The sequence below is a fragment of the Mirounga angustirostris genome, unplaced genomic scaffold (genome assembly GCF_029215605.1).
Source record: "Mirounga angustirostris isolate CCGP_5_RB_7025 unplaced genomic scaffold, mMirAng1.0.hap1 SCAF_3, whole genome shotgun sequence".
Taxonomy (NCBI): domain Eukaryota; kingdom Metazoa; phylum Chordata; class Mammalia; order Carnivora; family Phocidae; genus Mirounga; species Mirounga angustirostris.
The window spans coordinates 155,055,593-155,081,067 of NW_026991711.1; the positions used below are offsets into that span (position 1 = coordinate 155,055,593).

Below are 25,475 nucleotides of genomic sequence, written 5' to 3' on the forward strand. Positions count from 1 at the left end.
TATAGAAACACTGGGCATTGTTATATTGATTTGGTTAAAGTGGCTCAGAAATTATTGCCACCAAATGAAGTTTTTGTTTGTTTTTGGAATTCTATTTGGGAATGTAGATTGCTATAATGACATAAAGAAGCAGCAGAAATCATTTTATACTTTGTTACAGCTTCATTAAATTCTATAACCTAGGGCATGGCTTTAGTAGGAATACTGAAGCAAATCCTGAAGTTGGAACCTGTCCTTAGAGGCTCTCAGCTAACTCTACTTCTCACAGCTGAAAGTCAAATGAGGGAGATCTGAACAGTTTGCCTCCATTGCTGACACAAGATTATCCCAAGCACTGAATTATGACAGAGTGGTGGATAATCGATGGATAACACACTTCAAATAATTAGTAATCTTTGTACCTTAAGATAGGAGTAAACAAAACCACATCTTTGAGCATAATTACATTGATTAACACACACTGAGTCTTATAATGATATTTGAATTAGCCCCCAAAATTTAAATTTATGTCTCCTGCAGCCCATTAATTAATATTAACTCCCTTTTCTGAAAGTGCTTTACCATGTCCCTCACTGACACCAACATCAAAGGTTATCAAGCACTTGATAAAAATTTACAGAATAAGTTGATAACAAAAGAATATGGCCAAAACCCTTGTGTAAGTTCAAAATAGGCTGTGCTATGTGAAAGATAGGTACTATTTATGAAAACATTTCCTCAATAATATTTATGTTCCCCAGGACAAGGAGATTATCTATTACTTTAGAGAAAAATTAGTGAATGATTGTTGAAATAATAAACTGATTTATTTTTTTTGTAAGTCAGTATACAAAGTCACTAATTTATAGACTAATCCAGAAGTAAAGGACAAATGTATATAAAACCAGTTTTCACATAGAACACAGCTTCACTGGAATAAACAGCCAGTACATGGTTCAACATTTTATTAAAATATGTGACACATCATATTCTAATTTATCTGCCCACCTCATTAGTTGTTGCACTTCCTCTTACGGTGATGTTTATTGTAAGCATCTATTAGTGCTCTACATATGGTAATTAATATGTGTCGAATAAAGAAACACTGATGAGTGGAGTAAAACACACAAATGGAAAGGGAAGGCTAACTCCTTCTCTTTGGGCAAAGAACTCACAGGGATTATGGGGACATTTCTTCATCTGAAAGACCCACTTAACAGATGGTCTCCACTCTTTATTTGTTGGATATTCAGAATTAAAACAGATTTGGAGAAAATATCAGAGCAAAACTCAAAATGAAATGTTATAGATTAAATAATTTTCAAGAATAACCTTGAAGACTTTTTCCAATCAGGGCATTAAAGTTCTATGAGTATTTCATGAATACTAATTCTAATTTCTGTTCTCTACAACGGGTCTGCTCAAGAAAGTATAACCTCTGCTAGGTTTTTTCCTAGAAAAGAACTGGCAACAATTAAGAGAAAGGTAAATTCCCAATACTTGATCTCTGATAGTGGCAAAAACCCAGGGAGTAGGTTTTTGCCTCAAGTATATTCTCTACCAGAAAATCTATTGTACAGAAACATTTCCTCCATCTAAAAGGTCCCTTAAAGTAATTGCTACTGCAGAAGCAACCATTCTGATTTGCATTGACTTTCAATATTTCCTGCAGGCATGCAAGACCCTAAATGCAGTTTTCTCATCTAAAAATATGAATTTATAGACACTAGTTTATTGATCATTTCTGCTATTGGGTAGATATTATTGACTTATATCGGACATTCTTTCATAATGCTCTCCCATTAAGGAAATCTGGTGAAAATACACCATAGGACTGCCTTGATACACAATTTCCATTTAAAGATGCTGAAATTGCCGTGTACTGAGATGTTAAGTGTGGTGGATAAAATTACACATAGAATGAATATTACAAATTAAAATTGAGTTCCATAAGAATTCAAAATCAAACATAGCAATAAAATATGTATAGTTACTTAAATGAAATGTTTAATGTTTAAGCTCATACATTAAAAAAGAGCCTATACAATGGGGAAAAGACAGCCTCTTCAACAAATAGTGCTGGGAAAACTGGACAGCTACATGTGAAAGAATGAAACTGGACCACTTTTCTTACACCATACACAAAAATAAACTCAAAATAAATTAAAGATTTAAATGTGAAACCTGAAACCATAAAACTCCTAGTAGAAAACATAGGCAATAATTTCTTTGACATCAGCCATAAAAAAATTTTTAGATGTATCTTAGGCAAGAGAAACAAAAGCAAAATTAAAGTATTGGGACTACACCAAAATGAAAAGTTTTTGCACAGTGAAGAAAACCATCAACAAAATGAAAATGGGAGAAGATATTTGCAAATGATATATCCAATAAGAAGTTAATAACTAAAATATATAAAGAACTTATGCAAGTTTGCAATACCAAAAATCAAATAATCTGATTAAAAATGGGCAGAGGATCCAAATAGACATTTTTTCCCAAGAAGACATACAGATGGACAACAGGCACATGAAAAGATGATCATCAGGGAAATGAAAATCAAAACCACAATGAGTTATCACTTTACACCAATCAGAATGGCTAAAATCAAAAGCTAAAGAAATAACAAGTGTTGATGAGAATGTGGAGAAAAAGGAATCTTCATGTGCTGTTGGTGAGAATGCTAACTGATGCAGCCACTGTAGAAAACAGTATGGAGATTCCTCAAAAAATTAAAAATAGAATTGCCATACAAACCAGTAATTCCACTACTGGCTGTTTATCACACACACACACACATACACTAATTCAAAAAGATATATGCAGCCTTATGTTTATTGCAGCATTATTTACAGTGGTCAAGATATGAAAACAATCTAAGTGTCCATGGCTGGATGAATGGATAAATAATATTACCTATATCTATGTCTATATCTGTATCTATCTCTATCCCCCCCCCCCCACACACAAAGGAATACTACTCAGGCATAAAAAAGAAGGAAATCTTGCCATTTGCGACAACATGGATAGACTTTGAGAGTATCATGCTAATTGAAATAAGACAGAGAAAGACAAATACCAATGATTTCACTTATATGTGGAATCCAAAAACAAGACAAACAAAACCAAACAAAACTAGTAGATATAGAGAACAGATTGGTGGTTATGAAAGGGGAGGGATTTTGGGGGCTGAGTGAAAAGGGTAAAGGGGGTCGATTATATGGTGACAAATGGTAATGACTTACTGTGATAACATTTCAATACATAATGCATGCAAATATCAATTATTGTGTGGTACACTCGAAACTAATACGTTATATACTAATTTTGCCTAAAAAAAGAGATTAAAAATTCTTTGTTTCCTATTGCTGCTGTTAGAAATTACCATGCAACACAAATGTGTTCTCCTACACTTCTGGAGTTCAGAAATCTTAAAGCAATTTCACTAGGCTAATGGCAAAGCTATACTTGGATATGAAAATATTATATAATATAGGTCTAAGAGTATATTCAATAATTCTCTGAGACCTTGATTCTGGCTCTTACTATTACACTTCAAACTGTACTATTATTACCAATAAGTATCAATAATCCAATGTCTGTTGCTTTCTCTAAAGAAGCTTTCTGAGACAGTCCTCAGTTGAAAAATTTTATCTCTACTTTTTTTTCAGTTGCTTAGTGTTAAATGTTAGTGCTCATCCTTTTTCAATTGAACATTTAACAGATATCTGAAATATTTACAAATTCTGTCCTTTGAGGAGCATGTAGATTGGTGTGTTTTACAGATGATGTTCTAATTATTGTATGTTTATGAGAGTTCCTGTGGTGTTAAAAAAAATCAATATATAAAAAGGCATGTTCGGACTACTCATGTTAATATGACAAGAAACAATGATTAAGATCAATTTAGAGTTGTCTACGATAAGACAAGACAAAATGTACATTTTCCTTTTTACTTACTTTACATGATATTCAGAAGAGTAGTTAGAGTTTCAACCAAAATCATTAATATTGAAGCTGCAGGATCGTTACTTAAGCTGCACTGGTTTATTTATGAAATAGATCATTGTTTCAAAAATCCCATTTCAGAAGACTAGTCCAACCCTATTTACAGTGACTACTACTCTGACTAAATAATTGTAATTTATATTATAATTAAAATGTTCAGATTGGTTTTATTCTCTGCTAGATTGTAATGAAGCTTTATGGGTAGCTATAATTAACCTCCACTGATATTAATCATGCACATTTAGGGATCTTGAAATTGCTGATCATACAGTTCTCTTAAAGATGCATAGGGCAGTGTGGATTTAAGAGTATACACAGCAGGGCTTGCAGCCATAGTCTATGTAGTGAGCAAAAATAGATAGTTGCTAGAAGTGACATGCAGAGGTCATTCAGTTCATGTTCATTATAAACTATTTCATTTTCTGCCTGTTGGGTATATGAAAGCCATATATGATGTCACATTTTCTCCAAAGTAGCTCAGGCTCTCGGTAGCTCAAGCTACCTGGCTAATCTGTAAAAGGTGAATGACACTGTTCAATTTTCTATCAGTGACTTTCATCCTCTCCAAGGCTAGCCAAAGAGATCCAGCAAGATTCTGTTCCAGAAGAGAACTTAATAGGAGCTAAATCTTTATGCAGTGTCTTTATGTTTGAAATGTCAGGGCAAATGCACATCCATCTCTCCTTTCTCTTCCATTACTCCCTTTGTTACAATCCACTCCTAAAGTGCTTTCTTTCTTTGGTTCTAATAAGGCCCTGATTTTGTGTTTACTAACATCAAGAACAGAAGCACAATAGGAAATGTGGGTGCATAGTTCAGCAGTAAAACTACTGCTTAAAATATAACAGCATTATGCAGAGAAAGGGGAACCCTCTTACACTGCTGGTGGGAATGCAAACTAGTACAGCCACTCTAAAAAACAGTACGGAGGTTCCTCAAAAAGTTAAAAGCAGAACTACCCTACAACCCAGCAATTGCACTACCAGATATTTACCCAAAGGATACGAACATAGTGATCCTAAGGGTCACCTGCACCCCAATGTTTATAGCAGCAATGTCCATAAGAGCCAAACTATGGAAAGAGCCCAGATGTCCACTGACAGATGAATGGATAAAGAAGATGTGATATATATATGTACACACACACACACACACACACACACACACACTGGAATATTACTCAGCCATCAAAAATAATGAAATCTGAGTCCTTGGGCTGCTGGGCAGAGCAAGTGCCAGGCCTCCCTCCTGCCAATGGGGCCTTCCCTCTCCTCGAGTTGTTATCCTCCCAGCTGTTCAGGGATATGGCACCCAGAAACCAGGTTTGATGATGTCATGAGAAGACTCTTGTCTTTGGAAATGGCCAACCAGAAGGAGAAGCTAAAAATCAAGAGCAGTTGACGAACAAGATTGTGGCAAACCCTGAGGACACTAGCTCCCTGGAGGCTCAAATTGTTGCCTTGACTGTCAAGATTAGCAATTATGAAGAACACATGCAGAAACATTGAAAGGACAAAGCCCACAAGCACTATCTGCTGATGAGCATTGACCAGAGGAAAAAGATGCTCAAAAACCTCCATTAAGACCAACTACAGTATCTTTGAGAAAACATGCAAGGAGCTGGGGATTGAGTACACCTTTCCCCCTCTGTATCATCGGAAAGGCCATCAACACTGGGCAACCAAGAAGGCCCTGTGCTTTCGGGTTTTGCAGGAGGTACAAAAGTTCAAGAAGCAAAAAAAGGGCCTTAAAAGCCAGAGTAGCAGCAGCCCGAAAATAAGGCCAGAAGAACCCAGAGAGCCCTTCTAAATCTGGAACAGAGGCAATCAAAGAAAACCAATAAACTTTATTAGACTTAAAAAAAAATGAAATCTTGCCATTTTCAATGACATGGATGGAACTAGAGGGGATTATGCTAAGCGAAATAAGTCAATCAGAGAAAGACAATTATCATATGATCTCACTGATATGTGGAATTTAAGAAACAAAACAGAGGATCATAGGGGAAGGGAAGGAAAAATAAAATAAGGTCAGATCAGAGAGGGAGACAAACCATAAAAGACTTTTAACTATAGGAAACAAACTGAAGGCTGCTGGAGGGGAGGTGAGTGGGGGGGATGGGGTAATTGGGTGATGGGCATTAAGGAGGGCACTTGATGTAATGAACACTGGGTGTTCTATGCAACTGATGAATCCCTAAACTCTACCACTGAAACTAATAATACACTATATGTTAATTAATTCAATTTAAATAAAATAAAATTTTTAAAAAAGAACAAGAAAAAATATAACCGCATTATGTTTTAGAATTGGCCTAAGAACCTGGATTACACACTTTTTTTAGTTATGGAAATGTGGAATTTATTTTTTTTATGTTTAGTTAGCCCACATACCTGGCCTGGTTCTGGGGGCATACCCTTTGGGAAGCCTTCTTGGACCCTCAAGAACCCTGTCCTTTGGGTTTCTATGCCCCCTGGACTTCCTTGGCTGTCTCCAGTTGAACAATTTCTGGAGGGCAGGGTCCAGATCCTATTTATCTCTGTATTCCCGAAGCCCTGTCACCTACACTCAGTAGGAGCTCAGTCAATGTTCAGAGAACTGAGCCTGCTGGGGTCCCTTCTACCTGAGGGGAAGACAGAGTTGGATCTGTTGATAAGAGGTGCCCCTGGGCTGAAGAAACCAAAGGGCCGCTGGGGTCAGAACACCGTCCAGGACTGCTGGGCATCTCGGCAGAGTGGCTGAAGCCTCTCTGTGCCCTTCTTCCTCTCACCCCACCCCAGGCTTCCTGGACAACTAGGCCAGTCCCAGATCTGAGTCTCCTACAGCCAGCACCCAGAAAAAAAAATAGTTTTTGATGTAAGTGTTCAATGATTCATTAGTTGCGTATAATGCCCAGTGCTCATCACAATTTCTTTGACCAAAACACTTGTCTTTTGCTTGTATTCCTTCTCTATCCTCCCCCTTCACTATTTCTAATACCTATTGAAATACCTATTTCAGTCAATTCATTTAGTTACCATAAATGGGGTATAAACCACCACCTTCAGGAGTGGCACAAAGACCAGGAAACATCTATGGGAGGTATGAGTATACAAACATAATTGTGAAAAATTCAATTTAATTTAAAGTACCTTAAACCTTAACCCCAAGCCATCTCAACACAATTTGAAATTTCATGTTTTTCAAAATTAGCAACTCCAACAGCCAGAGGGCATTAATTAGTGCCAGGTAATGGGAATTTTCCTATTGCCATGGATAAAAAATTCTTATTTATCTCCTTAACTGCTTCTTCCAGTAAGTGAGATGGTATTCTTTCTATATTTCAGGACCTGCATTTTTTTCTTTTCTCAGGCTATTTTCAATAGCTTAAAATCATTAATATTGAAGCTGTATGATCCTTACCTAAGCTGCACTGTTTTATTTATGAAATAGATCATTGCTTCAAAAATCCTATTTCAGAAGACTAGCCCAATCCTATTTATAGTGACTACTACTCTGACTAGACAATTGATGCTAACAGTTAGGTCTGAAATTATGCAGGACCTTAGGTATTACCCTGCTAACAGGATAGCCTGCTGCAGTTTTACACACACACACACACACACACACACACACACACACTCAAGCAGGCATACCCCGCTTTTCAAAAGTTTATATTAGGCCACTTTGCTTTTATGAAAGACCTGCATTCGTACGTGTTTTTGCTAACTAAAAGAAATGTGAAAAGGACTTCTACTTTTACAGGAAAAGGTGAAAAGCAAAAATAGCGTTCGGCATGTGTTTTGCAGCAAACTCACCCTTAGCAGCCAGAGTGGCCCCCAAGCTCTTTCCCCAGGAAAGATGCATCTCAGCATCTCAGCCTCTCAAGCCACTGTAACTTTAAACTGTATCTGTGAACATTTACATTATTTCAATTTATTTTGTGCATCCTTAGCAAGATGTGTCCTAAGTTTTCAGAAAAGCTTAAGAGAGGTTGTTTTTTGGGTCTGAAAATGTTCAAAAATGTTTAATATAAATTAATGATAATTGTTTCTTCACTTAAGCTGTTTCAGCCTACAGAAATTTTCATAGGAAAGCTCCTCTTTCAGATAGTGGGAGACTCCTGTATAGACATATATATGTATACACACACATATATATGCATATACACATTTTAGATATGATTATATATATATACATATAATATATAATACATACAATAATACACATATATGCATATACATTTATATATGATATTTATTTATATATGTGTATATATACAGAGTATGTATCTCTCTATAATAATCTATATCCGTATCATCTATATCCATATGTATCTACCATCTATTAACAGGAACACTATATTTCTGGATCAGAAAACAGACTTTTTTATTTATTCACAGAGCAATCTGAGCAGCACTGATTCGATGTGCCCCAGTCCTCCACAGGGTAATGCAATGACAGCAAAATGTCACTGCGTGCAGTGGTTACACCAGAGGAGATGCAGTTATGAAACCTGGAGCATATGCAGGGCAGCTCGTACATGCTCTGGAGATAGAGTGCAGGAGACCTTTGTTCTGGAATACAGACAAATCCTCTCTGGAGGAGGATAGGGGAGATGGAGGGAAGGTCTTTAGCTCTTTCATGAGTCTGAAATGTAAAGAAATGCTCCAAATTTACTGTACTTAGAATCTAAGTAAATGGATCCAGGGGAGAGCCTACTTTACATTCCCCTGGAGCAATACACAATGTCTAACTTCGAAGTCATGTTTACCATTCAATCCTCCTTAAACCCAAGTACCAGTGTTCTTTGCTCTCAAAGCTCTGACCATATCGAAACATAAAAAATATTCAAATATTCATGGAGTGTTGTTTCCAAACACCAACATGGATTGTTTCCATAGATATTTAGTAATTATGGGATCTAAACTCCAAGAGATCACTTCCGTATTCCAACCTATTGCCCTTAAATTAACAGCATTCTCTTCCCTCCAATCATTCTGGCTACCTAGCATAATTTTTTCAATAATCCTAAATAATTATAACCCAGTGGTTTTTATTACTGTGGAATAACATTTTTGCATTACACAGCCTGCACAAGTTCTGATATGGAGATCCTTAAATGCTGGTCTCTGTGTTGAAACCATCTGGTCTCATTAAGGAAGACCATTGACATTTTTGAGCAGGAATGCGTCCATAGTGTTAATTTATGGTGACTATTTCAGTAGCATTTGGTTTGAAATATAAATGTAGAGAAACAGGAGCTTGGAAAATACATTAGAAAATATTGTAGTAATCCAGGTATAAGATGATATATTCATGCACTAGAGTAGCAGTAAAAGTAATGAAAAGGAGGCATTTAAAGCAGGAAACATTCAAAGGGAAGAGCTGATACCTGAATTTGGAAGTATGGGTATAAAGAAAAGTCAAAACACCAAAACTTAAGTGGTGGGGAAAATGAAAATATCTTTACTTGTAATTAAAGTCAAAGGAGAATGTTAGATTTGGTGGGAATAGAGAGCTTTTAGAAATGTTATGTTTGAAATGTTAGAACAGCCAAGTAGAAAGGCACAATACTCTAGAGTGTCACTAACCAGAACATGGGGCTGTATTGATCGTGGGTATGGCAAATGCAATTATATTTATGTTCTTTCCGTTAGAATAGCTAGTTTATTCCTGGTCTTAGTCACTTAATGAAGCTATTTTTTCTGGTGGAAACTTAGTCTCATAGACAAGTATGACATGCTTTTCTTATGAAGTCTTCACACATTTCTAGCTGTGTCATTATTTTCAGGAACATTAACTGTCACAGGTGGTATCAAAACTTTACAGGTTTTTGTCCTCTGAAATCTCTGTAATATGTTTTGAGTATGTGTTTCAGAGGATATCTCTTTTTGTCTTAAAAACTAAATTGCACACAGTTCAATCTCATTCCATTAGGGATATTACATTAGGGTGTTTCCCATCTCTGTGGATTAGTTGTATATTTAAGTTAAAGTGAATCAATATAATTGTACTTCTAATGATTTCACTTTTGCCGTGTAATTTTAATGTATTTTACGAATGAATAGAAGATGTACCTCTAATATTAGTTAATGGCCAATTGTTCCTTTTAAGTATTATTCCCAAAGATGTTCTCAGTAATCATTTGCTGTTTTCCTTTTCTGTAACACATGGGTCACAATATGATGTCAACACAGACCTTTGTAGTTTTTACCTCCTTTTGATACCATTTCAGGTGAATTATAGGCACTACAACTTTTAACAAGTTTTCAAATTATCTAAAATGTTACAACTAATATTTGGTTGTAATTCAAGAACAAAAATATATAAAATCTTGAACAAATCTAATTATCTGATTTATTTTACAAGAATTAAAACAATTATACTTAGGTTAATACATAAGCCTACCATTAGAACTCTCCTGGTACTTTAAGGTAAGGTATGATGCATATCTGTATGTTATATCTGAAGCTAATAGTAGTCTCCAGGAACACAAGCCTTTAATTTCTGGTCTAGTTGCTATATTTTTGTGGAATAAACAAATAACAAAAATGAACACTTAAGTGATAGGTAGTAAATTAACCTTTTCAAAGAAGGTACTACAATGGCTAAGCAGGTAAAATCAACAAACTGTCATATTTTTCAAACTACAGACCACTTAGACCAGGTAAAATGCATGTGACTAGGGGCTCCTGGGTGGCTCAGTCAGTTAAACATCCAACTCTTGATTTGTCATGAGATTGAGATTCTCTCTGTTCCTCTCCCTCTGCCCTTCTCCCCCTCCCCTTAAAAATGCATGTGGCAAATGATTTAACCTGGGCATGCATTTTTCTGCCTTCTTTATAAGAGGAAGCAGATGAACACAGTAATTTCATGTGTCTAGATGAAATCACTAATATAGCTCTGACTTGATGATATACTTTTGTGACTTTTTTGGTAGGTTTAAATATGCAGTTGGAAAAAAAAAAGATCTCTTAAGATAACACACATTCTAATATGGCTTGTATTGAGATGAAAATAAGCAACAATAAACTTCCATGGCTCAGATTTTGAGATATGCCACTTTAAAGGAAAAGCATTTTAAGGGGCACAGTCCTGATGTTGGAAATCTGCAAAGAGAACTGGATCATAATGATGTATAAACTCCCAGAAGAGTTAGTGCAAAATCAAATCTTACCAACCTATATCCTTGAGATACAGAAATTGTATGATTAAATTAAAGCATAATTTTAGGAATCTTTTACCATATATTTCAATTGTGTGCTCTTTCTCTACAAATAATAAACTGAATGAGCTAGGAAAGAATTAAATATCAATATACTTGTAGGAATACTTCCTACTCTTGAAATGGCTTATTTGTAGAAATGACTTTAGGGGACTAATATGAAGAATGCCATGGAAGCAACCTTATGATAAGTCATTTGTTTTTCTGTAATCTGCCTTATTGTTTATCTTGTTAAGAAACTTGTTGAGCAATTCCGCTGGATCTCCTGGCACCTGACAGGAGCATCATCAGTCACTGCACAAGCGTTGGCCTACAAACTCTTTTACGGGATTCAGGAGGGATATGGATTTAAATTTTAAACTGGTTTCTGTCAGTGTGACAAATGAACACCAGAAAATTGTAGGACAATGGTAGAATGTTGAAATGCATGCCAGAAGTAATAGGCCAATCTTCAAGTGGAATCAACAAAAATAGCCTTAAAGCATCTCCAGGTTATACGGTTACTATCATTCTATGTCCAAGGCATATGGACAGCCTATTACTGAAGTTTTCAACTCTGCCTTATATTTAGAAGTAACATAACTGACTGCTCAGAGTAATTAAACCTTTTAGAATGAAAAACCCTATTAATAAAGTATTAAATTCTTAGCATCAATTTTTTCAAGAGTCAAATAACAAAGAATAACCTAACAAAGTCTTAAGATAATAACACCTAAAATTTTCCCCCAGTTTATTTTTCCCAGATTCATTTGCTTTATTCCTTTACTAGTTACATATAATGGTGATACTCTGAAGTGTGCTATCTTATTCAGATTTTAAGAATATGTTTTTGCCAGAAAGAACTAGAAAAGATTACTGCATTTGATGAAGTGCATTTTAATAGATCTAGGGACTCATAACAGAAGTAACTGGAGAGTGACTGCTATATTATCAGATGGAACACACTGGGGCCTCCCTCAGGATTTAGATTCTACACTTAGAAGTCAAAACTAGAAAAATGCTGGGTTTCAGACTTTTCCGATTCCCAACAGCTTTGCTTTGTATCCTTGTGAAGCAGCTTCGCTGTTCTCTAGTGATGAAATCCAACTTACAAGTGGTTCAACGTTGATATGCTAATACAGGTAACTTTAAGATGCTGCTGGGAATATTTCATACGGAATTTTAATAAAACACTTATTTTATAAAATTTCTAAACTAAATGCTTGTCAGAGTTATCGTTGCGCAATTGTGAAGAATAAAATCTTAAATGAAAACGCCTATTCATAAATGTGCTTTAAAGATTCTCTTAACACTTGCCTTCACCTGAATCTCAAGTTTTGTAAAAACAGATTCTAATTGTTTTAAGTAAAAAAAAAAAAATGCTGTTTAGCTTTAAAATGTTGAGGTCAAGTCATTTTTATGAATTGTTCATCATATGGTAAATTTGCATCCATTTGAAAATATTAAAATTAAGAGGGTTTTTTGCTGTTATCGTTTTTGAGAGAGAGGTGAGGGAGGACAGAGAGAGAGGGAGAGAATCTTAAGCAGGCTTCACAGAGTCTGAGATGCTTATCAAGAGTCAGATGCTTAACCGACTGAGCTACCCAGGCGTCCCAAGAGCTTAATTTTGTAACATGAGATGATATCTATTTTATTTACAGATAATAAGGGATACAGACGGCAAGAAATATGTGTTTGCTTTTATTAACATTTTTTTGCCATTAGAGTAATGAATATCATAAATAAAAATAAGTGTTCAAATTGTGATGGCACAATTTAATACTTTGCTGAAAATGCAAGGTTGTTTTTTCTTGTTTCTTATATAAAAACTATATTTCTTATCTGAATTTATCTAAAATAGAAGTGATTTAAGCCACAGAGCCACCAAATATTTTAATGATATTAAGTGCTGTTTATATATATATATATATATGACACAGGATAGTGAGCTTCAAGTTGCTAAAGGATCTGTATTATTATATGGACATCATTGATAGTCCTGAACATGCTAAAATGAAAACTACTAAAACAAACAATAAAGTAGGCCTGGTAAACTAATTTTAGCAATCTCATACATCTCTGTCAGTTCAAATCTGTATGACTTACAGATCAACCTGATCCTCTGGGGAGTCCAAGGGAACATCACCCCTTTATAATCATCATGGTAACTATAGAATATATTTATGTAGTATTGCTAAATATCATAAGGGCTATAAAATATATCACTAATCAATTTCATACAGAAATAATGACAAATAGCCAAGGTGAACTCTATTCTAAAAAATGCACATACTACAGAAAATTGTGTTAGCAGAGCTATGAATCGATATACTTAACTAAATACATTAGCAATATGTTGTTTAATTTTTCTTTAGAGTATGGGAACATATGTAAATGTGAAATATAAACACAAGTAAGAATAAGGGAAAAAAGGTTTGGGCCATGAGCAAATTCAAATATTAAGGAAAGTGAAATATAAAAGAAAGGAAGGTAATAGAACACACAACTGTAAAAATTTCACCAGAAATATAGGTTCAAATAAAACAAACAAATGAAGATAATAAAGTGAAATGAAATGTGCTTTAATTTTCTTTCAACATCTCGGAGTTCTGAGCAGAATTACAGCACCTACCCCATAAACTTGCTTAGCAAATATTCATTAAAATGAAATATAATGATGATGGTTGCCAAAAGTGAATAGAAATTGCTCTTCTTTCTAAATACTATGGAGTTGATTATATTGGAAAAGTCAGGATCTAAAGCCAAAATTTCTCTTAATAATCAAAGTAAAACCATCTTTGGCAATCCTACTCTAAAAACCAACCTAGAAATCACTTAAACTCAAATTACCCTTCAAAGTTCCTTAGAAAGTTGTGATGTTGAAGACCTACAGACTTTTTCTCATAAGCTTGGCTATAACTCAACCAAAGTTTTTCTCTAGCATTGAAGAGATAGCTCTTTTGTTTTGCAACAGCTAAAGTAGATGTCTTACACTGGGGGGCTTTATATTAAATTTAAAATTTTCCTTAAATATCTAGAATCACATTCAGCATTAGGAGAGATCTGTCTAATTCTGGGCCAGGGGTTCTGAACCTAAGGGAATGAGCAAATCTAATTATTTCAAGCTCACTTCTGGGTATAAGTTCAGTAAGTGGATTGATAATAAGAATTGTCCAGGCTATTTAATTGCTATTTCTATCTTTGAAAAAAATCCCACTCTGTCTTTTTTCAAAGTCCCTACATATATTAAATAGTTAAGTTGAATGTATATATGATGTGATTCCACAATATAATTCTTATAGTATTTTGTCTCTACATTAAATTCACTTTATTAGGGTTAGTTATTTCATTGTTTTTACCTTTACAAAAATATGGATATATCTTTCCTCCCTAAATTGGTCCTAATGATTCTTTTGAATGAGATCAAGAGAGAGTTGCTTATTTCCATATCTGATATTCTGATTAATCCTGACATAATAAAGTGCTGGAAAAGATAGGACATTTTTCAAGGAGATTATGGTTTTAGTTAAGTGAGTAGAGATGTGTAAAACTAATTTCAGTCTTGGGGCGCCTGGGTGGCTCAGTCATTAAGAGTCTGCCTTCGGCTCAGGTCATGATCCTGGGGTCCTGGGATGGAGACCCGCGTCGGGCTCCCTGCTCAGCGGGGGTCCTGCTTCTCCCTCTCCCACTCCCCCTGTTTGTGTTCCCTCTTCCACTGTGTCTCTCTCTGTCAAATAAATAAATAAAATCTTTATAAAAAAATAATTTCAGTCTCATTTGGGACAACAATTTACTTTATTTTCAAGATGCCAGGTGGATTTGTATGGACTTATGTGAAATATTCTTTATGCTATACCATAAGCACAAGCATTGGTTATAATTCTTGCTCTTTTATACTTGAGTCATTTATCTATCTGCTTTGCACTTAAGAGTATTAAAAATCCATCCTTTATAAACCTAAGCTATTTTACAACTTATTTTGTAATAAATAAGATGTATAAGAGATATACATGTCATTAAGTTTCAATTAAGGACTACAGAAAAACCAATTGATGAACAGTACAGAGACACATGACAGCTTTGAAACATTTTAAATGTTGATACCAGTTTTTCTCCAGCATGTCACAGATTGTGATCTGATAATATTCTGTTTGGATGAAAGTGTTGGCTCAGGGACAATGACACATCTCCTGTTTTGCTTTTTCTTCTAGTGAAACTCCAGTAATGCTGGTATGGAGGGATTCTGGAGTGGTGTTGAAGAGCAAAACTGAGGAGATAATGGGGATGCCTGGGTGGCTCAGATGGTTAAGCATGTGCCTTTGGCTCAGGTCATGTTCCCAGGGTGCTGGGATCGAGTCCCACATAGGGCTCCTGGCTCAGCGAGGAGCCTGCTTCCCCCTCTCCCTCTGCCTCTCTCCCTGCTCAGGCTTTCTCTCTCTCTATCTCTGTGTCTCAAATGAATAAATAAAATCTTTTAAAAATAAATAAATAAAAATAAACTGAGGAGATAATGGAGACTAACTGAATAGAGAGTTCACATGAACTGAGCACTGGTGGTGGATGAGAAGAAGGAAAATATCAGAAGAGCTGAGGAGAAAGCATTGTGGTCTGAGGAAACAGGGAAGGAGAAGGTTGGGCTCTGTGAAGAACATTAAAGGTTAAGTGATGAGAAAATAGCAACTAAGAGGGGAATGGGAAGAGACAGACTGAAAACATATGCACACTTTTGAAAGTTCTAGTCCTACTAAGTAGTTTGGGCTTCATTTTAAAGGCTAATTCACTGTGGACTGTCCTCATTTATAAAGTGAGGATAATGCTATTATACATTGCATAAGGTTGTTATGATAATAGCTAATAGTTACACAATATGATGTGTTAGACACTGTTTAAAAGTGTGTTTAGGATTAAAACTCCTTTTGATATAGATACCATCATCCCCATTTTATGGATAAAGATATTGAGGCAGAGAAAATTAAATTGTACAAGTGACACACTTTGGACATGCATGCACTTCTTAAATGTCAGAACCAAAATCTCTACCGAAGCCATTGACCTCTAGCTGCTGCGCTCATAACCACACATATACTAGACTCTGTTATCAGAACTAAATGAGATTATGTATGTAATGAAGGAATGTCACCACTCTGATACTGTTTATGTCCTATGCTCTAAAATCAACACTTCTCCTTTCAAGTCTTAAATATTTTAAATCCTGTACACCTTTTATAATCTTGTTTCAAAAGCTATAGCCCTTGCTTCATTTTCTCAGCCTCTGTAGTCTGGTGCTTCATATGTGTGCCCATGGTTACCTTCCCCCTGATTTCAGTATCTCACTCTCCTCTCTCATTTTAACATCAGGTAAAATTAAATTAAATTAAAATAAAATAAAATAAAATAAAATAAAATAAAATAAAATAAAATAAAATAAAATAAAATAAAATAAAAAATAAAATAAAATAATAAAATAAAATAAAAACAGAAAATGTGTAAATAGCCTCAGCTTCCTATTTATTAAGTTGTGTCTCTCACCCACTATAGGGTGCTTCATTTCATGTTCTAAGGATGTTTAAATAATTCCTATGACTAGATTTTCTGACCAGTCTGACTAATGCACTTAACACCCAACAGCATTTTCTTACAGAAAGGGGAATTACTAGAGATTATAAAAAGTTAAAAAAAATATGTCAAATGACTATGACAAAGCAGTAAAATATTCATCACGTTACAAATGTCGAGAATGTGTATATCTCTTTCAAATATTTGAAGGAATTAGGTGTAGAGTCAAGGATTCATTAAAAAATAAAACAGAAATTAAACCACACTTTTTGAATCATTTCAAAATTCACTTGTTAAAAAGTTTTTCTTTTAGATCTAGTTCTGTGAAATAATCTCAGCAAGAGAGACTGTTTTTGTTTCATATTTTAGTTTCATACCCTTTAAGCTGTTTATTTCATTATTATGAGTTTTAGTGGTTCCAAAGTATCTTTTTTTTTTTTGTAATATAATATGATTTTCCCCTTGGTGGCCTTGTTTGAGAAAAGTGCTTTGGTATGATTCTCAATACAGTCACTAGAGTTCTTCTAGTCAAATAGTTTGAATTTAGATATAAAGAAAAAGTAGATACCAACAGATGAGCCATCCTGTTCAAAATAGACATGACTAGATACTGGTGAACCAAAAACATACTTGGAAATGATTTGAAGGTTATAGAAATCCAAGAAGCTATAATGCAAAAATTACTTCAAGATCATCATCACAATCAACCCAATTCATTTACAGACAGTAAGGCCTTTGGTTTTTTTGAAACATGCCAGAAAATGAACAATATTGACAATACCAAAGGTCACGTGTGATGTTGAATTTCAATTTCATTTCTCATTAAATATTTGCTTCCAACTAGGATATATTACAAAGAACTTAGTTTCAATACTTTGGTTATATCGTCCTAATCCAAACAATGATTCCTGACTAAAACAAAACCATACTTCAGATCTATTCTACTGTTAAAGTTACAAATCCAAACATCCAATGTAGTTTTTCTTAGCATACAACCTAGCTTTTTCTTCTAAACTGAGTTCATATCCCCCTAATTTCTTCCTAGGGAATCTGTAAATAATCCTGAAAATATGTTTCACAACACAATGAAATTACAATTTCCCTGTATATCAAATTAAAAATTATTTTATTTCATCCATTTTAGATACTGCATTTTTAAATTTTGATTTCTTATCTCTAGCATTATTTCCTTTTATCTCTTTATCCTTCCTTGAAACACAAAAAATATAAACGTGATTTTTGTCATAGAACAGAGATACATGACGAATATTCTCTACTGAATATATTTTGAATTATTATTGTATGGTATTGAACTTTCTCCTGTTTGAAAAAAATAAAGATTGTCTTTGAAATATTTAAATTCTTACCTACAAGTTTCCTTATACTGAAAACAAACAAACCCGGCATTTCCTTTAATGTATGGAAGATCTTTGATTTAGTCCTACATAGTCTTTAATTGAGGGTAATAACATATGAATGAGTTTGAGATTTTGAGGGTGGATGTGTTAATATTTTTTTTAAGAATCTAGCTTAATAGCACACTTAGCCTTTGTCTGATTCAATAAGAAATCTTATAACCATTTTTCTTATTAGATGCCAAACGGAAAAAAAAAAAAATCTTCCCTGAGTGTAGAACTAATGTTCTGTTGTAATAAGAAAGTTTTGTCTAGTCATTAATTTGTCTCTTGAATTTTATTTTTAGCAGAATATTTTCAGTATCTTTTTTACTTGATTCATAACATTATTTGAATTTCAACTATCATTTATGTGTGAAAGAATTTCCCCATACCAAATAAAAATAGCTGTAGAACCAACGTTCTGTTATAATAAGAAAATTTTGTCTAGTCGTTAATTTGCCTCTTGAATTTTATTTTTTAGCAGAATATTTTCAGTATCTTTTTTACTTGGCTCATACATTACTTGAATTTCAACTATCATTTATGTGTGAAAGAATGTCCCCATACTAAATAAAAATAGCTTATAGATTTTAGGTGTTGATTCTATTTCTTGCGTATTTCTACAGTTCTGGTCCTAATACTTTGCAACTACTGGGACAATAACATACATAAGTTTTTATATATACATATTTTATTAGAGGGACAAAATTGTCTCTAATCATTGAAATTAACAACAATGATTTTAGAGTTAGTGTTAAAACATGTAAATTCCCATTTTAAACTAATATTCCTGTGGTTATACTAATTTTAGAAATAGCTATCTTCTCCATATTTATAATGTTTCCATATGTATTTGAAAAATGTTTCCAGAGTTTCAAAATTCTTTATTATGTTAGGGGTACATAATAAAGAAGTCCTCTCTTTTTATTTAGAAAAAAAATCTTAGTCTTTGGACTAAATATAGTTTCATGGTTGGAAAAGTTCTTTTTGTCAATCTCAGGCAACTGCTTCTAGCATGCAATTTGTCATTTGAGAAGTAAGTGGAGCATGGCCCAGGTGTGAAGTGAACTGATGGAAAATTATGAATCAAGTTAGCAAGAAGGAGAATTCCAAGGTTGGCTTGAAATATCAGGAAGACCTATGCTTCAGGAATCATGGGCAGAATTATGGAAACAGTTCATGTAAGGCATTAATAAAAACAGTCTGAAGAAATGACAAAAAGTTATTATGCCAGTTTAAGTCTTGAAAAGTAAGGCAGATACTGAGAAAACCTTCAAAGGGTAGAACTGAAAGCAAAAAAAGGAATGGTTTTGTCAGTCTTACTTAAAACATATTCTTGTTCTTCTAACTGCAAAGCAATATGTTATATCCTCAGGATAAAAATAATAAATAAAACAAATAAGGTCCATATCTTCTAAACTTAGAGTCAGTAATGCCAAGATCAAGTCTACATTTTTTTTTTATCTTGAGTATATATGCTGGTCCCACTTCAACCCATACTCAATCTACAGCCAGAGTGCAGAAACCTGAGTTAGTCTAATTAGGTCTAAGGGGAAGTCATAAATATATACACTACAGCCAGAATTTACCAATCAAAAAATTCAGGTATGGGGTATGGTACAGTTTGGGTTGCCTTCTCTAACAACATTCATTATTTTGGTTAGAAAAGTCTTAAGTGTTATTTGAAAAATATCATATAATAAAAAAAAAGCATGAAGAGTAAGACCAAGGTCATCTTTCATTCTACCACTGATTGCTCTGTTAACATTTTTATGTATATCTGTTCAAAGTTATTCTATTCCTGTAACACAAATTTAGATATGCTGCTTGATTTTACTACTGTGAATTACTTTTAAAACTTTTTATTGTTATGACCTTTTACTTTTGATCAAATCCAAAATCCTTGACAGGCTCTACGTATTCCTTTAGCCTCTTAAACCTTGCCCTTCAGTCCAGGGAAGCTCCTCACAGTGACCCAGCACTGAGATAGGTGGTAGATGTGCTTGATATGTTCTTGCAACATGCCAGCTTTTACTGACCTAATTCCTTCTTCTCATGTGTATTTCATCTTAATTTTCATTTTCCTTGACTTCCCCAATCCCTCAGGCAAGGTTGCACTCTGTAATTCTCCGCAATAATTAGTACACTTGATATACCTTATTTTAGCCTCTTCATTCTCACTAACTTTTCTTTTTAAAGATTTATTTATTTGAGAGAAAGAGAGAGAGAAAAAGTGCAAGTGGGAGGAGGGGCAGAGGGCCAGAATCTTCAAGACCCATCTTGGGTCTTCAAGAATCTTAAGAATCTTCATGACCCATGAGATCACTACCTGAGCCAAAACCAAGAGTGGGACGCTCAAAAGACTGAGACACCCAGGTGCTCCTCTCACTAACTTCTTAATTATATTGTCACATATTGTATCTTCATTGTTCACTGATATATTTTCACTTAGTAAATGTTTGTTGACTGAATCAATACCCTTTTCATAAACTGATTATTATAAATTTTAGATATATTTCCCTATTAACAAATATATGACTGACTACATATTTTAATAATAATATATTTCACTAGGGCGCCTGGGTGGCTCAGTTGGTTAAGCGACTGCCTTCGGCTCAGGTCATGATCCTGGAGTCTCGGGATCGAGTCCCGCATCGGGCTCCTTGCTCGGCGGGGAGTCTGCTTCTCCCTCTTCCGCTCCCCCCTCTTGTGCTCTTTCTCTCTCTCACTCTCTCTCTCAAATAAATAAATAAAATCTTTAAAAATATATATATATTTCACTAAATGAATTGGCTGCATTTTATTCAGCAGTTTTTCCTCGAACTTTGGTAATTACTATTTTGATACAATTTTCAACGAACTTCTAATAAGCAATGTATACAAATGTTTTATTTATTAATTAATTAATTTACTTAAGCATATGTATTAGAGAGAGAATTGTTGGGTAAATATATGGTTTTTTTTTTTTTGGTATGCACACACATAAAATATATTGCCAAATGAGCTCAAGACTAGCAATAAATATACCAATTTACTTTTATATTAGCAGTATGTAAAGGGCAATGGCCATAAGAAATGGCATCTGAAGTTTATTATATGAGTCTTATGTTATGTTGTTCTTTTACTTTAATATGAAATAATATTTTTATATATTTTTAGTTTTATGTTGAGTTTAAAATTTAACCTTTTGTTCATAAACATTTAAGTCTACTTGTTTAAAATGACAATAATAATAGTAATATCAATAATGGCAGTAATAATAAGTAGCAACAGTAGTATTAGAAGTAGAAGGAGCAGGAGTTACAGAAGTATCACTAGGAATTTGGCAATCAGTGCTATTCTATTGCAGTAGGAACCCTCTTAAATATTTATAAACAAGTCCTGTCTTAACATAAAGGATTATTAAAGACTAAAATGGGTTGCTGAACATCTAATGAAAGACAAGAAGCCAAAGAATAAGCAAATTATTTTATAAGAAAAGCATATGCAAAAGAAAATAGAAAGTATTCTTAGTGTCTCTACTAACTTCTCAATTCTGTTTACTTAAATCTTTTTTGTTAAAGATTTTTTTTTTATTTGGGAGAGAGAGAATGTGTGCACACAAGTGGGGGACAGGCAGAGAGGAGAAGCAGACTCCCCACTGAGCAGGGAACCTGATGCAGGGCTCAATCCCAGGATCCCAGGATCATGACCTGAGCCAAAGGCAGGCGCCCCTAATTTTACTTAAATCTTTGAGTGTATTCTACTGCACTCCAAAAATATGTATTACTTACTCATTATAGCAATTAAAATGACCAAAATTTTCTCTTTAAGACTATGATCTTTCTTTACTTTTCTTCAGTATCTCTAAAATACAGTAATCACTGAATAAAAAACAGTTACAGTGCTTTACAAATGGGAACTTCTTTCCAGGTTAAAAAATGCATTACTAGATTTTTTTCAATTTTATTTCTCTTGTGTGGCTAATATTTTCCTTTCAATATTTGTGTGACATTTTTAAAATGTTAATAATTGCAATGAACTAAAATGACAGCTTTTTTACTTTCTGATTTTGTAGAGCAATCAAGTAATTCAGGGTTACAAATAAAATGAGGGATCTGTGGGAAAATTAAAATATATGTAAAATTACATATATACACATATACATGTAAAATGCAAATTTGTTCAATATCTACTAAACAGAATCCTGAGTAGTTTATAAAATTAAAAAAATAAGTAGGACCTATTAGTGAAGCATGGAGTTCTGAATAATTCAGATTGATCTAGTAAAATTTCTGTTTGGGCATGTTTATACATCTTATACTATAAAAAAAACTTTTAATACTACAATCAATTATTTTATTCAGTATTTCCCTCTTCCATAAAATTTTAGCATTTATATGCTCTGTTAACTAAATGCTAAAAATAATAAACACATGGCCTTATTATATTGTTGTATACATTTTTAAGACTTTGAAGTTCTCTGAAGAAGCAAAGTGTTGAGGCTTATTTCATTTTGATTCCTGTTATAGATGCTTTTTACTATGATATTGACTTTGGTTGTGAGCTGTTCTCCTGATAGAATTGATTTATGATACACTCTGTTGCTATCCAGACAGTTTCCAGTGAAGTGACAAAGAAGTTCTGCTTCCATACCCATCTAATCACTGGAAAGCAAAGAAAGACCAGACAAAACAAAACCCTTTATACAAGGTGACTGGATACGAAATGTCATGTTGTATATGCTATGTGTGAAAATAAATAGTGGACATATATACTTTGTTAATTGGCATTGTTATTTGCTTCCTAAAAGGCCAATTTATACCTGGTACATAGACTATAAAAACTGTTGTTGCATCAAATGGTTTGTTAAAAGAAAATGCCCATACATTTTATGTGAAATTTAATACTTCTGCTTATAATCTTTGCTTCTTTATTTGCAAGGATATAGATGTTAAAAGATTTAAAGAATAAATAGCAAGTGACAAAATGAGAGAAAATATATATTCAGGTAGGAAATTGACTGATAGAACATTATTTTGCCAAATTGAAGACATGAAACATATTATATATTATCTTTACAGTCTAACACACTAAATATTGCAGTGCGCTGTGGTTAAAACATTAAACCTAGGAGGAGAGGGAAGATAGATAACAAGGAGTGAAGGAAAGATACAGTGAGGGCAGATTTTAGTGAGTCCTGGATGCCATGATACCCATAAGGCAGACTTAATTAATTAAAAAGTAAACTGAATGGGTATTAAAGAGGGCACGTACTACATGGAGCACTGGGTGTTATACACAAACAATGAATCATGGAACACTACATCAAAAACTAATGATATAATGTATGGTGATTAACATAATAAAAAAAGTAAACTGAATGTCCCATTTGTATTTTGCTTTAGAAATATATTTGTGTGCAATGTGTACAGGAAAGGGCCTGGCAATAGGATGGCTTGAGAGAAGACTATTGCTGTGGGACAAAGAATATTAGGAAAGTTTCTGGGAGGGACAATATTACAGAGAATGAAGAAGAGGGAGCAGATTTTGTGGTGTTTTAAATATAAATTTTACAACTTGGTTACTGATAGAACATGGATAGTAAAATAGAGAAAGGAACCAAGAGTGTTTCTAGGATTTTAGTCCAAGTAAGTAAATCATTGAAATGCCATTGATTAAGAAATGGAATGAAAACAGAAGAACATCTGGAAGGTGGATGCAGGTCTTATGATGCATTCAATCATAGGTTTCTTGATTTTCAAAATGAATGCAGGTAATCTCTGTAGAAATTGCAAATAAACTCTCACTATGGCACTCACTATTCCCCATAGGGTATAATCTGGTATCACAGTGGCAGATTGATTACATTAGACCACTTCCATCATGGCAACAATTATCCTCACAGTGATAGACTTATATTTGGGGAGTAGATTTGCCTGCTCTGTCTATATCATTTCTGCCAGTACTATCACGCACAGATATATAGAATATTGTGATCATTACCAAGGTATTACATAAAACACTGCCTACCAGGGAATTTATGGCAAGGTAAATGTGGCAGTATACTCCTCTCCATGGAATTTTCTGGTCTTATCACACATTCCATCAACTAGAAGCATCCAACCTGGGAGATCAGTATAATGACTTTCAGAGGGCTCAGTTAAGGTAACAGGGGGCCAATATGAACACGTTGCATTGGGATGTTGGCTTTTATGATGAGGCATTTGTCTAAAATCAGCAACCAACATATGATACAGTCTCTCCCATGGCCAGAAATATAAATCCTGAAACCAAGAGTAGAGATAAGAGTGGTTTTCCTTATAACTATACCTAAATAATCTATTTGAAGAATGTTTGATTCCCATAACTTGTGCCCACAGTGTCAAGGGAAGTCTGCTACCACCAGAGAATCTGGCAATGATTCCAATGAATTGGAAAATGACATTTTCTCCCATCATTTGACATTTCTCATTGAGATTAAATAACAAATTAACACGGAACCTACAATGTTAATTGATCCTGATTACTAGGGAAAATTGTGTTGATGATATCTAGCAGGGAACAGGAAGATTGATTGAAAGTCAGAATGAATTCACTATGATTCTTCTTAGAATGATCTTTCCTTATAATTTTGGTGAGTGGAATACTGTGATTTCTAGTAAAAGAAAAAAGTCAGCAGTAACTTTTATTGTGCAGAAATAACACTTTGAGTTATTTCTCCAGGTCAGGAACTCAATTTATCTGTGATGTAGAAGAGGGTAGGGGAGATATGGAATGATTAGTGCCTATCATTATTTAGACACATAAAGGTGTCTATTTTTATTAACATACTTAATGGCTAGCTAGGAAGCCCAGGACTATAGCAGTTATATATTTTATATTATGCATTTTTCCTTCATATTCCTACAACCTTATAAGAAGAATGACAGTGGGGCGCCTGGGTGGCTCAGTTGGTTAAGCGACTGCCTTCGGCTCAGGTCATGATCCTGGAGTCCCGGGATCGAGTCCCGCATCGGGCTCCCTGCTCGGCAGGGAGTCTGCTTCTCCCTCTGACCCTCCTCCCTCTCATGCTCTGTCTCTCATTCTCTCTCTCTCAAATAAATAAATAAAATCTTAAAAAAAAAAGAATGACAGTGGATACAAATCAATAGCACCCATGATGATACATTTACTAGCCGATGATTACACTTTGTGTATGCCCTGAAATGGAGACACAAACTTTTACCTGAATTAGGACAAAAGTGAAAAGCTGAAGGGGCAAAGTGATGGACTTTGCCAGATCTTCCATTTGTGGTTCTTTTTTTTTTTTTTTAAGATTTTATTTATTTGAGAGAGAGAGCACACAAATCATGGAGTGAGGAGCAGAG

The 25,475-nt window shown here is 34.2% G+C and overlaps 1 pseudogene; it reads left to right on the top strand.

The window, feature by feature from the left end:
- Positions 1 to 5,241: 5,241 nt before the first annotated feature.
- Positions 5,242 to 5,830, top strand: LOC123838535 (small ribosomal subunit protein uS15m-like; annotated as a pseudogene).
- The last annotated feature ends 19,645 nt before the right edge of the window (positions 5,831 to 25,475 follow it).